Source organism: Puma concolor, chromosome E1 (assembly GCF_028749965.1).
Source record: "Puma concolor isolate L17-30 chromosome E1, mPumCon1.1.hap2, whole genome shotgun sequence".
Taxonomy (NCBI): Eukaryota; Metazoa; Chordata; class Mammalia; order Carnivora; family Felidae; genus Puma; species Puma concolor.
The window spans coordinates 25997780-26012929 of NC_141680.1; the positions used below are offsets into that span (position 1 = coordinate 25997780).

The window sequence follows — 15150 nt, forward strand, 5'->3', positions numbered from 1 at the left end:
GGCCAGGGAACTCCAAAGCAAGAGCAGAGCAAATATAGTCACAAAGGTATCATATATTCCTACAGGATGTGTGTTTCAAGTCCTTTTTAATTTTTTTTTAATGCTTTTTGATTTTTCAGAGGGAGAGACACACAGAGTGTGGTCAGGATGGGGGGTGACACACGGGGATACACAAAATCCAAAGCAGGCTCCAGGCTTTGAGTTTGAGGACACACCCCGATGCAGGGATTGGCTTCTTGCACCATGAAATCATGACGTGAACCAAGTTCGGGCATTTAACAGACTGGGCCATCCATGCACTCCACAAGTTGGTTAGGAAAAATGATATCCAAGAATGTAATTTGGATGCTCGTGAAAAGCTCAGGATCCTGCAGACAGTAACTGATTCTGCTATTTTGCAACACTTTTGTAATCATGTATGTGTTGGTAATGGCCTGTCACTGGACATTGTCACTTTTGACTAACTGGTATATACCAGTCAGTGTGCACACACTTAGAGTTATATGCCTTAATTCTTTTTAAGGAGAAAGAAAATAACCTTAATTCTTACACAAGGAAAGTCAAGCTTACCTCCAAAGTCGATGTGGAATCTCCGTCTCTGTTCTCCATGGAAATTCCATCATTCAGGTCACTGATGGAACCTAAGAAGATATGCACATAGTTTCAGGACGCCAGTGGGAGTGCTCAGGAATTGTTCCCTGGTTTTTGCTTTCATGGAGTCATTGACACAAGTATATGGAGACCGGTGATTCCTGAGTATCAAGTGACTTGCTGCTGGGTCAACCTTGGTAGAAAAAGGAAGGTAAAGGAAAGGAGCAGGGAAGCAAATGGAAACAAGGCCTGTGAATTTTCACTGCAGGGAATAAAATCAATGGGAAATATTGGAAACAGTGAGATGCATGCTATTTTTTGCTAATGGATTCCAATGACCCTAATGCCTGTTTGAAGTTCAGGAAATATTCCTGCATTGTGGACATTTTCAAGACAATGTGTTTGCTCTGACTGTGCAGGACATATGCAACCAGGGTGGTGGGAACATTTCTCACTACCAGAGTTTGCTCTGGGTTCCTGTTTACCATGGTCCTTTCAGTGTGCACTTCAAGGTTTGAGTACATCCTAAGGCTTCTGATACTATTATGAAATTGACTAGAAATCTTCCTGATTCTTCGCTGCCTAGACCTCATATGAGAGATGCTGTTAAGTGTGAAAGATATTGGGCTATTTATTTCTCCTTTATTTCCACCTGCAGAAAGGGAATACCAAACAAACTTTCAGGTGCAGCTGTCCTGAGGGAAGAATGTACTGTTGTAGGCAGTGGGCACTGACCCTGACTTAGAGTCCTAGAAATTGGTCACCTGAACTGTTGTGTGTGAGTAGCACATATCTTCTGAAGAAACACTCACTCCACACACACATACACACACACACACACATCACAGAGAAACATCCACCACCCTCATACACAAAAACCACACCAGCTAAATAAATGGTCTACGTGCTGTCCATACCTGTAGAACAAGGGTTTTGTTTTACCATACAATCCATTTTCCTCACAAAACCCCCTCTGCCACTCCCAACAGGAACCCAGAAATCAGGGATGCTCTCCAGACCAAAACAGATGAGAAAGCCTCACCCTCAGAGTCATCAAGAGTTTTTCTCAAGAAGTTTCCAATTCCAGAATATATACCATGAACCTTTACTGTGGCCTCACCCTGTAATTACAGAAAAGGCAAGAATATGAGGTTCACATCATCCTGTGCAGAGTTTACACATGGATTTTGTTCTCTTCTTGATGTTAGCAGTTAGTCAGGATGCAGGTTTTGAGTCAATGACTTCAAACAATCATACAAAGGTGACCTGTGAAAAGGCTTCCGTTTTCAAGGTCACATCTCCCAAGTCAGTTTAATCAGCACATACAAAATTCTTTTCCACAGAGGAAATGATCTCCTGACAAATGCTGACTACCATACAATTTCTCACTGGTGGTGTAATTATTACTTTTTTCCCTTGGGAAAATCATATCAGTTGGTGACAGAATTACAGGAAAAAACTTCAGCAGTAATAAATTGGATATAACCTCACGGATGGCCAAGCACAGATGTTCATATCTTAATTCCCTTGAAATTGAAGTAAAGCAATCGTGCTCTTTCAGGTACAGAAAATATCTTTACCTCAGGAAGAGTTATGGGTACTTCCTCCATCTTTGTGCTGGGAAGCTTTTGCATCAGGTCTTCAGGGGCAGCTAGGAGGAATCAGAGCAACCATCAAGACACTGGTGGGGCAGCTCAGGAACTAGTGAGAGGTTTTATTGATTGAACATGAGGCAAGCGTGTGCATGTGGGTGAAGAGTAATTATGGACTGTGCTGCAGCTAGGAATTCTCTAGGGGGACAAAGGATGGCACAGAAAAGGAGCAGGAAAGAAATGGGCTACAGGGGGTTTGTCTTTCCAGCAGAGACAATCCTGAGGGAGTTGAGACAGTTAATGAAAGTTGTGGAAATCCTGAAGTGCCTTGCATGTCAAGATTGAGTTTCCTGGCCTCTCTTGATTGTTTGAAGGTCAGCCCATTTATCACTGTCTGCCTCTTTGAAAATCTGTTCTTCTGCCAGAATCCCCATCGTGTATTTGCTAGGATTTTGTATTCATCAAGTCTACTTTGGAATTTGTCCTTGACGAAATGCAACTTTAAATGTGAAGGTGTATTTCATCCTAGGAAAAGAATCCTCTTAGATCTCCTCATGAATCATTTTATCATAAAGATTATTACATCTAGAAGCCTTGAAAATACTGACATCCCATCATGTGAAAGGAAACACTATTGATCCCCTTGGTATACTCCTCCCACTTTTCTTTGGTCTGTAAGATGTACGTGTGTCCAGGGAGTCAATGCTGTCCATCATGGCCCATGCCATCCAACAAATGACAAGTTCCTTGTGGAGGGGAGGCCTGGAATGAGCACTGAAAATGTCTACCATTGCCATGCAGGAGGTTTGAAATAAAAGTGCTAGACACGTAGCTTACTACCCAGTTTTACTTTGAGTTCCTGTTTCAGAATGGCCTATGGGTGTGTGCTTACAGTTTTGTGGTATTTCTTTCCTTTTGGGTTCATGGTTATTTCTTTAGTTTGAGAAAGTGCATGAGATGGGGAAGAGCAGAGACAATGAGAGAGAGCATCCCAAGCAGGCTTCGTGCTGTCAGCATAGAGATTGACGTAGGGCTTGATCTCCAGAAACTTGACAACATAACCTGGACCGAAATAAAGAGACGCTGAACCGACTGTGCCACCCAAGAGCCCACAGAATTGGAGCATTTTTAATGCTTATGGTAATGTTATCAAATACACTAAGTTGTCTCTCTTCCTTTTCTGCTATTGGCTATGTGTAAGCAATGACCCCAGCTATGAGAGATGTGGACTTGCACTGTCCTCCATGCAGCGTCACACTTTCCAGAGTCTCTGGGCTGACCACAAGAATGTGGTCCTTTTATGTGCATTTGAGACAACGACATGCCCAAATCATCTGCACCTACTTCTGTGCCCTGCTTCTGTGACTACTTAGGACACTGTGTAAGTTTAGGAGGTGAATGGGCCTTGTAGAGTCTAGCATTTCCAGGCAGCTACACATTGCTAAAATTCCTTTCCTTTGTGACTAATGGTGCCATGGCTGAGTGCTAGGTGTATATTAGTAGTCCAGAGCAACTGGAGACTGACTCCTGTGTTCAGACCTTGGCTCTCCATATAATAGGGCAAGTTTTAGGGTCATAAAGCAAACATGGTCATAGTGCTTTACTGGACATCTCTCTCAGTACACCTTAACCATCATTCCCAGGAGGAACACAGACACAGGACGCAACCTACTTTATCCCTTAGAGTTTTCCACAAAGACTGATTTTCCTAAATATGAACACTTTTCCTTTGCCCCAGCATCGATCTGTAGTTGAGAAAATAAAACACGATGAAGATCACACCATCCTATACACTTTGGCATAGGTCTTTCATTTGGTGAAGATCAGTAGATAAAACACTGTGTACAGTGTTTGAATCATTTCCCATCCCCAAGTTAAGGATGACACATGTAAGGATTTTGAGCTTGTTATGCCAGATGTGTGAAGTTCGTTCTTCTCATTAAATCCTACATTCTTTTTAGGAGGAACATGTCCTGCTGAGGAAAGTGTTCACTTGCATATAGTTTGAAACAGGGGCTCTCACGTTTTATTGCCCCTTTGTACTTGCTGTCACTGGGTAATAGACTTTCACTCAGCATCCCCCCAAGCAAGGAAACTGCATATCTCATCATTAAGTTTCATTGTCAGATTTACCTCTCTGCATTGGATTGAAGAGGTAATAAAGGAAGTAACATTTCTCAGAGAAAGTGAAGTGAGCTTACCTTGGAAAGAGATGGGACCACTTACTCTGCCCTGTCTCCAGGAAGGTCAGATGGCTCCTCTCTGGCATCTAGGAGGACACAGAGTAGCTGTCAGGACATTGGTTGTGCTGCTCAGGAATGACTCAGGGAGATTTGCTTGAGTGGACATGGAGCCACAGTGCATGCATGTGATTCCTGAACAAGCAAGGCCTGACCTGCTGATGATCCAATATCCTTGGTGGACAAAGAGGAGCAGGAAGGAAATGAGATAGAGAGCCTTTGATTTCAAGCCAAAGGGTTCTACTCAATGTGAAATCATCAGTCTCAAATAGGAAAATGCTCAATGCACACTGTGTTTCAGTGATGGAGTCCGCTGACTTGTCCTGCCCACTGGTAAGGGCCATTTCAGCTTCCAGGCCTGCATATATGCCGCTAGCGAATTTGTCTTCTATCCTTCTGCATTATTAGGTTTGTACAGGATGAAATACATATTAATTTGATCCTTCTATGACTCTACATGTACACACTGGGTGGCATTCTTTACACGAATAATGCTGTGGACTCAGCACTAACATCTACTTCCAAGGCGTTTCCATTCTATTGTAAATAACCTCTCTCTCTCTTTCCACTGCTGCAGCCATCCTACCTTCTACTTTCTGAGTCTACAAATTTGTCTACTCTACTTTCCTCATATAGTTGTATGTCTTTCCAGGTGTGTCTTCTTTCAAAGAGCGTATTACTTATTCAAAGTTCATGCATTTTTTAGCGTATGGTAAAATTTATGATATTTTATGTTTGAATAATTTTCCATTGACTGCACGGATCATATTTTATTTATACTCTCATCACTTGATGGAATTTTGGGTGGTGTCTCTATGTCTACTGGAAAATCTGCTGCCATGAATATTTGGTGCACAATTTCTGTCAGTTACTGTAATGGGGATACTTGTAATTCTGCATTTGTCAGTAGCATAGAATCCTGAAGCACATAGAAGGTCTTTCAACATAAACTGTGTTTTGACTTCATAAGAAGTATGTATGTTCTTTCCTGAATTGTGATATATGTAATACCCTCATGTAAGATGTTGTGAATGGGGGAAAGTGGAGGGGTGGTATATTGGAACTTGCTGTATTATGTGTTAAAAGTTTATGTTAAGTGAACCTGTTGCCAATCATGTGTACTATTTTCGAAAAATCGGAAAACACTGTTTCATGGGGAGATCTATATTGATCTCTGTTCAAAAGGTAGCTAATGTGCATACATTCAGACACTAGACACTTGTGTACCATTCAACATGGATCCTTCATTGATATAGAAATGCTTCTTAATTTCTATAGTTTTTGTACTATGATTGACTTAAGGAATTTAAATTTTTAGCCTTGAAATCACTGAAACGCCTGCCTCGACATTTTATACTGTTCTGAAAGTACAGGACAATGAATGAAAAAAATTATTCTTAACTTAATGAGTAAATTTCCACGGTACCTTCCTCTGCTACAGGAAGATGGTGTGACCAGAAGCAGTCTGGTCTGCTGTGCGACCATCTGCTGTGCGACCAGAAGCAGTCTCTTTTCTTTATGGATATTGTTGTCCTGGGTGGCACATCTTGTGCTTCATTTCCACAGCAATTTCCTGGGCAATGCAGAGAAATAGTAAGGTTGGCATCTTGATGGAAGAAGACCATAGAACAATTTGTCATGCTTTTCTTGTAGTTCATCCTTCCACTCTCCCTGCTCACCAGCTGCCTGACAAATCTCATGCATCAAAAATGGACTTAGGAAAATGTTGAGCTTTGGTTTTCACCTCAAATGGCTCACAGCCAGGTTTGGTGGGCCAATCCTGTTATTTAGCAGAGACATTAATAGAAATGCAGTAAAGCACAGTCACCACACATGATGGCCAGGGTTGACATCACAATAAGAATCTACACATACCTGACAGAGGTAAGAGAGGGCTCTGTTCCTCAGTTTCCTGTTCTCACATGTGAATGTGTTAATATGCTGTGCTCATTCATGTGCTCTTATGGGGCTAAAAGTGATGTACTACAAGTGAAACCTCGAGAACAATAAATGTTGGGTGCTTTACAATTTCTCTGTAAGTGTTCAGTTACTGCATGTCTACAGAAGGAGTTAGACACATGATAACGGTTGACTCCAGAGAGGATACTTGGAGGGCTGCACCATGTTGGAGGGTGGAAGCTCACTGTTTTGTCTTCCCATGGTAGTGATTCTCTACAGCTCAGAGAATACATGTATTATATACTCTTATCATCCCCATGTCAGTACTGTTGGGAGGGCAAGCAGAGGCTGTCACTCATATTTTACACTGGTTGACAAAGAAATTTAGGGACACGAAGTGACCTGATTGGAGTGTCCACCATGATGTATGACGTATCCTGGAGAGCAAGGTAGTTACATCTCTGGTTCAGAGATCGCTGACCACCTGAGACCTGCCCAGGGTCTGTGAAAAAGTGCTTTGTACCTCTGAACCAGGAACTGTCCTCACTTACAGACATCTTCCTGTCCCAAGATTCTGTGGGAGACAGTGGGTGCTGGGCAGGAGGGGCCTGTGCTACAGAAATAATCTACATCCTACCCCAGCCTCCTGCCTCTCTGTTTCAGTCCGTGACAGAAAATATGGTGCAGTTTTTCCAAATGAAGACCCAATGGAAGACCAGGGAAGTGTGCCTTTAGCCATCCTCCCCCAGCTTTTCAGAAAGTCAGCTCACTCACCTAGGGCATTCCCAATAGCTATTTGAACATTCACATGGACCAGTGGTCTGCTTGGCCCCAAAGATGATTCAATATTTGGGCCATTCCAGACCAACTGCCACACTAGGACTCAGACTAGAATTTGCTTCCCTTCAACTGACCAACCCTGATGAGAAGTTTGTGGGGATGAACAGGAAAGTTACCATCTGTGCTGGGGCTAGCTGATTGAATGAATTAAGTTTATGATGCTCAGAGTGTTACTATTGATCTGAGGAAAATCCTAAGGGGCCTGGAATAAGGTCTGGCCTAGAGCCACTGGCTTGGATGCAGTGGCTGCAGTGAACACCTCCTTGCTCCTTCCTTCCTCTCCCACATCTAGTCTTTATTTTTAGGTCTCTTTATCCTATCTGGACACTGTAGGTGTAGAGTTCAGACTCCTGTCTGTTTTTAGAGGGTCTCCTCCTTGTGCCCAGCCTGTAGACCTCACCTGAGGTCTCCTTTGACTGTTATCAGGCAGTCCAATACTAAGTTGCCAAACATTGCCAAACATTTATTCCACCCACCCAATGGCATGTTCTCTTCTTTGCCCTCAGGCATCACACAGACAGCTCAAAGTCCCTTCCATACCAGCCCAGGACAATACCCAAGAAATCCTAGTTTCTTTCCACCTAAAAATGTCGTGATTTAGACTACTCATATTTACGTTCAGAATTTGACATCTGCATTCAGAAGAGTTGAGCTCCAATTCCCTTCCCTGTCATGTCTGTTGCTGGGCTGGAATCAAGATTCTCCTGACCCAATGAGAGCAGTGTGGGTGTGTTCTCTGTGTGTGTACTCAGTAAGACTGTGTACACACTGGGAATTCAGAAATAGCACAGTTTTCTATATTGAGGAAGATCTTTATGAAAGCCAGCTCCAGAACTTAAGTTTTACAGCAAAATAAGGTAGTACATTCACAGAACTCAGTTGGCAAATTAGGGGTGGAGGTGAACACCAAGAGAAAAAGTTCAGTGGCAAATAGCCTACTTGAAAGAACAGAATTCAGAAAATGAGTAGGACATACCTAAAGAACAACAATTCACATTTCCCATCATGGGGGAACTTCTCACCAGTGACCAAACTGCAACAGCTCAGCTCACACAGTAACAATAAGAATGGAAGCAAAGGTGCATCATCACATCTCCATGGGGATGGGTCATCAGACAACTTTCAGAGTAAAGGCACCTCTACATTCTGTGGTTCCAGCTTGCTCCTGTCTCGCCTAGTGTGTGTCCTCATGGGCAAGTGGGCCATTTAAGACGGTATGTTTTGTTTCCAAACATGATTCCTATCCCACACCATATTCTTCTCTGTGAAAACAGGGATAACAGAAAAAAAAAAAAAAGAAAAAAGAAAAAGTCCTGCTTTCTAATGGAGTTAATGGTGAAATTTTCAGTGTGGAGAGGAATAAATGGAATATGTTCAGAATACAAAGATATTCCTTTCTTGGGTGGAAATCCCAGCTCATCCCATTTCTAATATTCCTCATTGATGGGACAAATTTAGACAAAACAATTCACATTTGTTCTAGAGAGAAAATGAGCATCAGTAGGAATTCAATTTTTAAAAATTATAATACTTTCTCAGAACATAACTATCAAGTTATATCTTATAATCCTATATTACATATGTTTACACTGTATGCAACAAAATCTGTACACTTAGTTAACCCTTCTGAGCTCCTTTAATATTGTCACTGGTGCAATACATATACAGTGAGCAATTAATAAAGTAAGACTCAGTATATTCCCATCCAAGTGTTCAGTAAAAACATAATCAAGGCTATTTTTGTCTCAATGTAGTTTTTAATGTGTTTATTGATTTCTTTGTTCATTTCCATGTGTATTTACCTAATTTATTTGGAGAGCTTGAGATGGGGAGAGAGTGTGAGGTAGAGAGAGAGAGGGAGAAACAAAAGCATGCTTCATGCTAGCATGGAGGTCAACGTGGGGCACTAGGGAGACCCTGAGAAGGTCAGGATTTGTGCAGGGTCACACTCATGGTCAGGGGCAGGAGCCTGGCCTCAACCCAGCCCTGTGCCCTCAACGTTGAGGCACTGGCTGCACCCAGGCCTCCTGGGGGCTTTTGGTGAGGTGTGTTGGTGTCACTGTATGGATGGGGTATGGGGTGGAGTGGAGCCCTTCTGCAGCCTGAGGGCATGGTTCTTGTATGAGGAAGAAGCCTGGTAAGGGGACCCCAGGCAGTGACCTCACTTCCTTGACAACAGAACACAACAGAATTCACAACCTGGTAACCAGGCGCCCACATTCTGGAGACAGCGTCTTGCTGGGCTTATTTGTTTGGAAACCTGCACATAAGCAACATGTGTGCCCACGTCACAAGGCTATCAGCTCAGGAGAGCCAACAGTGACACTGTTTCCCGATCCTGGAGACAGTGTGTCATGTCTCATACTGGGCGCCTCTGGATTCTAGCTTGGAAAGACCCAAAGGTAACATAGAGAGTCCCAGATCTGGCCAGTCAAGCCTGATACCTCTTTTACTGACCTGTGCGGCCCCACTTCCCCTCCCCATGTGTGTGTCTATGTGTGGAAGGAAGGGTCATGTGTGGTGAGCCCACCTGAGTAGGTGCAGTCTGATAAGGGGTCAGATGCCTGGTAGATGGTCATGCTCACAACCCAGGTCAAGGCTGGCTGAGAGGGACAGGGTGTTCTGGGTCTTCCCTCTTGTCCCCAAGGTTCATCCTGAGCCCTGAAGTTGTATGTCACTATGTCCTGGGTGCAGGCTGTAAACAGGTTAGTTATCAATCTATGAGCATCAGTGGGAGAAGGCAGAAGGACCCTGATGATGGCCGGAAAGGTCTGTGATACCTCTGGGACAGCGGCTATTCAGTGCCTTTGCAGAAGACTACAGATAAGATTGGGGATTGGCTGGCAGATCCATGCTCTGTCTACCTTGTAGAGGTGCCCATGTGTCCAAACTCCCAGGAGGGCCACTCTGGACACAGGGAGAAAGCGACCAATGGGGAGTCTCCAGAAACAAGGGCTGACCCTAGCCCTGTTCCTGCTTCTGCTCCCAGCCCTCCCACCGTTCCTGCCCCTGGCCTTGCTCCTGCCCCGTTGGTGCCACTGCCCCTGCCCCTGCCCTTGGTCCTGTTCTTGCCTTGCTCCTGCTTCTACCCCAGTCCCTGCTCCTGCCCCTGCCCCTGTTCTTGCTCTTGCCCCTGACCTTTTCCCTTTCACTGCCCTCACCTGGATCCCAGAGACATTGTGAGCCCCCACAGCCCCATGTTGACACCCAGTTGTAGGATGACCCTTAGTTCAATCACCCAAGCCCAACACCCTAGCAGAATGCTTCTTCCTCTTCCTATTTGTGCTTTCATCCCCTAGGATGTCCACATCCAAATCTTCATATCTCTAATGTGAGTACAATAGTTTATGTGTCAATTGTATAAGAACGATGAATAATTATCTGATTTTAAAGTGAGATCATTCTGAATTATTAGGATAAGCCCAATATAAATATGATGGTCCCTAAGTGTGGAAGGAGGAAGAAGAAAGGGTCACAATTCCTAATGGAAACCTCACCTGGACATTATTTTTCCCAAATGTTTGATTAACAATTCTTTCCCATTAACATAAAATATACAACAGTGCAACTATACAAACACTTGTGCATTCTTTTTATGACTATTAGTATTCTTGGTGCTGAATATGAGACAGGATAATGCAGAACAGAAAGTAAAAAAAAAAAAGTGCATGTACCATAGCAGTGTGAGAAATGGATACATTATCTTGACATGAAGTTGAATATGTTGCATGAAATCTGACTCTCCCTCTCTCTGTCTTTGCCGTATTTCTCTCTCTCTCCCTAGTTAGGTGATAAATAGGTGATGGATATAGATTGATCGATAGATAATATACAGATTTCAGATACGTATGTACATATATAAAATACTCACATACTCAAATTGGTGTACAAATAATGTTGAGAATGTATTTCTAAGACAACACAGCTTTTTTGACAAATTGGATGAAATACATTTGAGTAAAATAAAAACTGTGATATGGTGATGAGTTTGACAACAATGTAAATGACATTAATGTTGTGAGGTCTTGTTTTTCAGATACACAAACTATGTTTTTTCTTGGTGCCTATTATAAACACATTTTCCATTTACATTACTACTAAAATATGCCAACTTTTACAAATAGTCATTAGAATCAGCCAACCCAGTCCTCCTTCTCTTCCATACCTTCATACTCCTGCAAAACAGGCCTAAATCCACTGACCTTATGATTGGTCACTTCGCCCTTGTTCACATAATGAAACAATTCACTATACTGTTTATGATGTCTACAGATCTGATTGAAATATTAAACTTTTGGAATACTTTCAAGTGTAAGGCTTTACTCTGCATAGACACTTGGTCTCTCTATGAGCACCACCTGCCTCCTGAGCATCCTCTAGGCCATCATCATCATCATCCCCAGCACCTCCTGGTTGGTCAGATTTAAACAGAAATGCACAGGGGCGCCTGGGTGGCTCTGTCTGTTAAGTGTCTGGCTTCGTCTCAGGTCATGATCTCGTGGCCCATGAGTTCAAGCTCCACATCGGGTTCTGTGCTGACAGCTCAGAGCCTGGAGCCTGCTCCAGGTTCTGTGTCTCCCTCTCTCTCTTCCCCTCCCCTGCTCTTGCTCTGTCTCTGTCTCTCTCAAAAATAAATAAGGATTAAAAAATCTTTAACAGAAATTCACAAAGTACATCTTTCATTCTTTTATCATCCAATGGGTTCTGTTTGTCTCTCAATAGTAACTGTATCTTCCATACTTCTGCTTCTAACGTGACCCAGAGGAATCTACTGCATGTCAGTAAATACTGTCCATTTTACCACATAAGCTCCATCATCAGGTGCTGTTTTTCATTTTGACATTATCCAGGGATTTTTTCTTCACGGGAGTCAGGCTGCTCTCAAGTGCATACATGGTGACCTTCTTGTCCAGGCATCAGAGGCAGTGCCAGCACCTTCACAGCACCAGCCTCTCCGCAAGAGTCTCCCCAGAGACAAGGGTCACCCAGACCGTCCTGTTGTTTGTGAGTTTCTTTGTGGCCATGTACTGGGTGGACGACATCATCTCCTTCTCCGCAACTCTGTTATGGACATAAGACAGAGTCATCCTGGATTTTCAGAAGCTTGTGTCCAATGTCTATCCCACTATCAGTGCATTGGTGTTAATTTGTTCTGATAAAAGAAAAAAAATGTGTTTCAAAAGTGTAGGAAAATGACAGTCAATTTACAATTATTTATTCATGAATTAACCTGAAAATTGGTTCTTTTCCTTTAATCAAATGTCAGATTATTTGTTTATGTAACATTTAAACTGTAGTTTTAATTTAAAGGTAATTTAAAATTATATTTTGGGGGGTACCTGGGTGGCTCAGTCAGTTGAGCATCGGCTTCAGCTCATGATATGATCTCACACTTTGTGAGTTACAGCCCCATATTGGCCTCAGCTTCTGTCAGCCTGTCAGACTGTTAGCAAGGTGCAGTGTTCGGATATTCTGTCCCTCTGTCTTCCCCTCCCCAACTTGCGCTCTCCCCAAAATGAATAAATATTAATAAAAATAGTATCAGGAGTTCTGGGTGGCTCAGTGGGTGTTAGCGTCTGATTCTTGATTTCCTCTTAGGTCATAATCTCATAGTTCATGTGTTCCCGTTGGGCTATGTGCTGACAGTGCAGAGCCTGCTTAGAATTCTTTCTTTCCCTCTATGTGCCCCTCCCCACACTCTGGTGCTCTCTCTCTCTCTCTCTCAATATACATAAATTAGGGGCTCCTGGGTGGCTCAGTGGCTTAAGAAGCCAACTTGGGCTCAGGTCATGATCTCATGTTCTATGAGTTCAAGCCCCACATCAGGCTCTCTGCTGACAGCACAGGGCTTGCTTTGGATTCTGTGTCTCCCTCCGTCTCCCTCTCCTTCTCTCCTGATTGAGTTCTCTCTCTCTCTCTCAAAAATAAATAAACACTAAAAAGTTAAAATAAATAAACTTAAAAAATAAAAATAAATAAAACAAAAATATCTTAATTTATCTAAATATTTTTGAAACCTGTGATGTGAAGGACCCTCCAGTTTGTTTAGTTTAGTATTCAGGAAGATAAGATATTCCTACGCATTTACAATTCCTGTCTCTTTCACTTTAATTCTCAAACTCCCTTTAGGAAAATTGTCTCTTGTACAAGAAAATTACACTCTAAATTATTATTGTGAATTAGTACAATGTTAGTATTACCTATTGGTAATGCAGTATTTTTAAACTTAAATTTACTCTTATTCAAGAGACTTAGCTATGTATCCAATTTTACTTAGCAACAATTTCTCTCTGCCCTCTTTATACTTACTTCTCTGTGTTCTGGCTTCTATTAAGGCTGCAGAGATTTTACCCTCACCTTTGTAGCTTTTCTCTATTTTATCTTTCATTGCTTTTAAACCTCTCCCCCCTTTTCTCAGTGCTTTTACATTTTTTTCCTTTTATTTTTTTTTAATTTAAATTCCAGTTAGTTAACATACAGTGTAATATTAGTTTCAGAGGCACAAAATAGTGATTCAACACTTCCATACATCACCCCATGCTCATCAAGACAAGTGCACTTTTTAATCCTCATCACCCTTTTAACACAGCATCCACCCATCTCCCCCCTGGGAACCATCAGTGTGTTCTTTATACTTGAGTCTGTTTGTTGGTTTGCCTCTCTCTCTCTTTTTCCCCCTTTGTTTTGTTTCTTGAATTCCACATATGAGTGAAGTCATATGGTATTCGTCTTTCTCTGACTGACTTACTTCACTTAGCATTATCCTCTCTAGCTCCATCCATGTTATTGAGATTAAAATGTTTTTGATGGCTGAATAATATTCCATTGCATACATATATGTCACTTTTTTATCCATTCATCAGCTGATGGACACTTGGGCATTTTCCATAGTTTGGCTATTGTAAGATATGCTGCTATAAACATCAGGGTGCATGTATCCCTTTGAATTAGTATTTTTGTTATCCTTTAGATATTTCCTTTTCTTTTGAGTTATCCAGTTTGGTTAATATTTTATGTGAGTAATTTTAATACATTTTTGTTACAATGAATTTCTGATTTGTAACATTATTGTCTAATTTTGAATTTAGAAATTTATTAATCATTTCTTTAATTTTATTTTCTTATTTTTATATACTCTAATGAACCAACTTTTTTCTTCTCATTTGATCTTCCTACATCTGTAGTGAAAAATGAGTTCCTCATAATACTCCAGTCTTTAATGTGCTTGGTTGCAATATTGCTTCTCAAGATTCTAGCTATTATATCTTTCATCGACTTAGATTAATTTTTAAACTTTTAAAATTTATTATTTAAATATAAGTTCATTAACATACACTATAATATTGGTTTAAAATGCATAACCCAGTGAATAACCACTTACATGCAACACCCAATGCTCATCCCAACAAGTGTCCTCCTTAATGCCCATCACCCTGCTGCCCCATCCTTCACACAGCTCCCTCCAGCAACTCTCAGTTTGTTCTCTGTGTTTGTCTCTTATGGTTTGCCTCCATCTCTGTTTTTCTCTTATTTTTTTTTCCCTTTCCCTATGTTCATATGTTGAGTTTCTAAAATTCCACATATGAGAGATAGCATGTATTTGTCGTTCTCTGCCTGACATTTTGCATATCATAATACCCTGTAGTTTCATCCACATTGTTGCAAATGGCAAGATTTCACTCCTTTTCATCAATGAGCAATATTTCACACTGCTCTCTCTCTCTCTCTCTCTCTCTCTCTCACACACATCACCTTTTCTTTATCCATTCACCATTTGATGGATTTGGACTCTTTCCATAATATGGATATTGTTGATGGCACTGCTATAAACATTGGTGAGCATATGCCCCATCATAACAGCTTTTTGGTATCATTTGAATAAATCCCTAGTAGTGCAATTGATGGGCCACCAGGGTAGTTCTATTTTTAATTTTCTAAGGAAACTGAATACTGTTTATCAGAGTGCTGCATCAGTTTCCCTTCCCACC

The 15150-nt window shown here is 41.7% G+C and overlaps 2 long non-coding RNA genes across 2 annotated transcripts in view; both read left to right on the plus strand.

Annotated features, from left to right (window-relative positions):
• LOC147574211 (uncharacterized) overlaps positions 1-15150 on the plus strand; it is a 483035-nt gene that overhangs the window by 197688 nt on the left and 270197 nt on the right. The window lies entirely within an intron of this gene.
• LOC147574214 (uncharacterized) overlaps positions 9464-15150 on the plus strand; it is a 273689-nt gene continuing 268002 nt past the window's right edge. The window contains exon 1 of the long non-coding RNA XR_015244022.1: positions 9464-9564. This is a non-coding gene — a long non-coding RNA (uncharacterized LOC147574214). The remainder of the gene's footprint in view (positions 9565-15150) is intronic.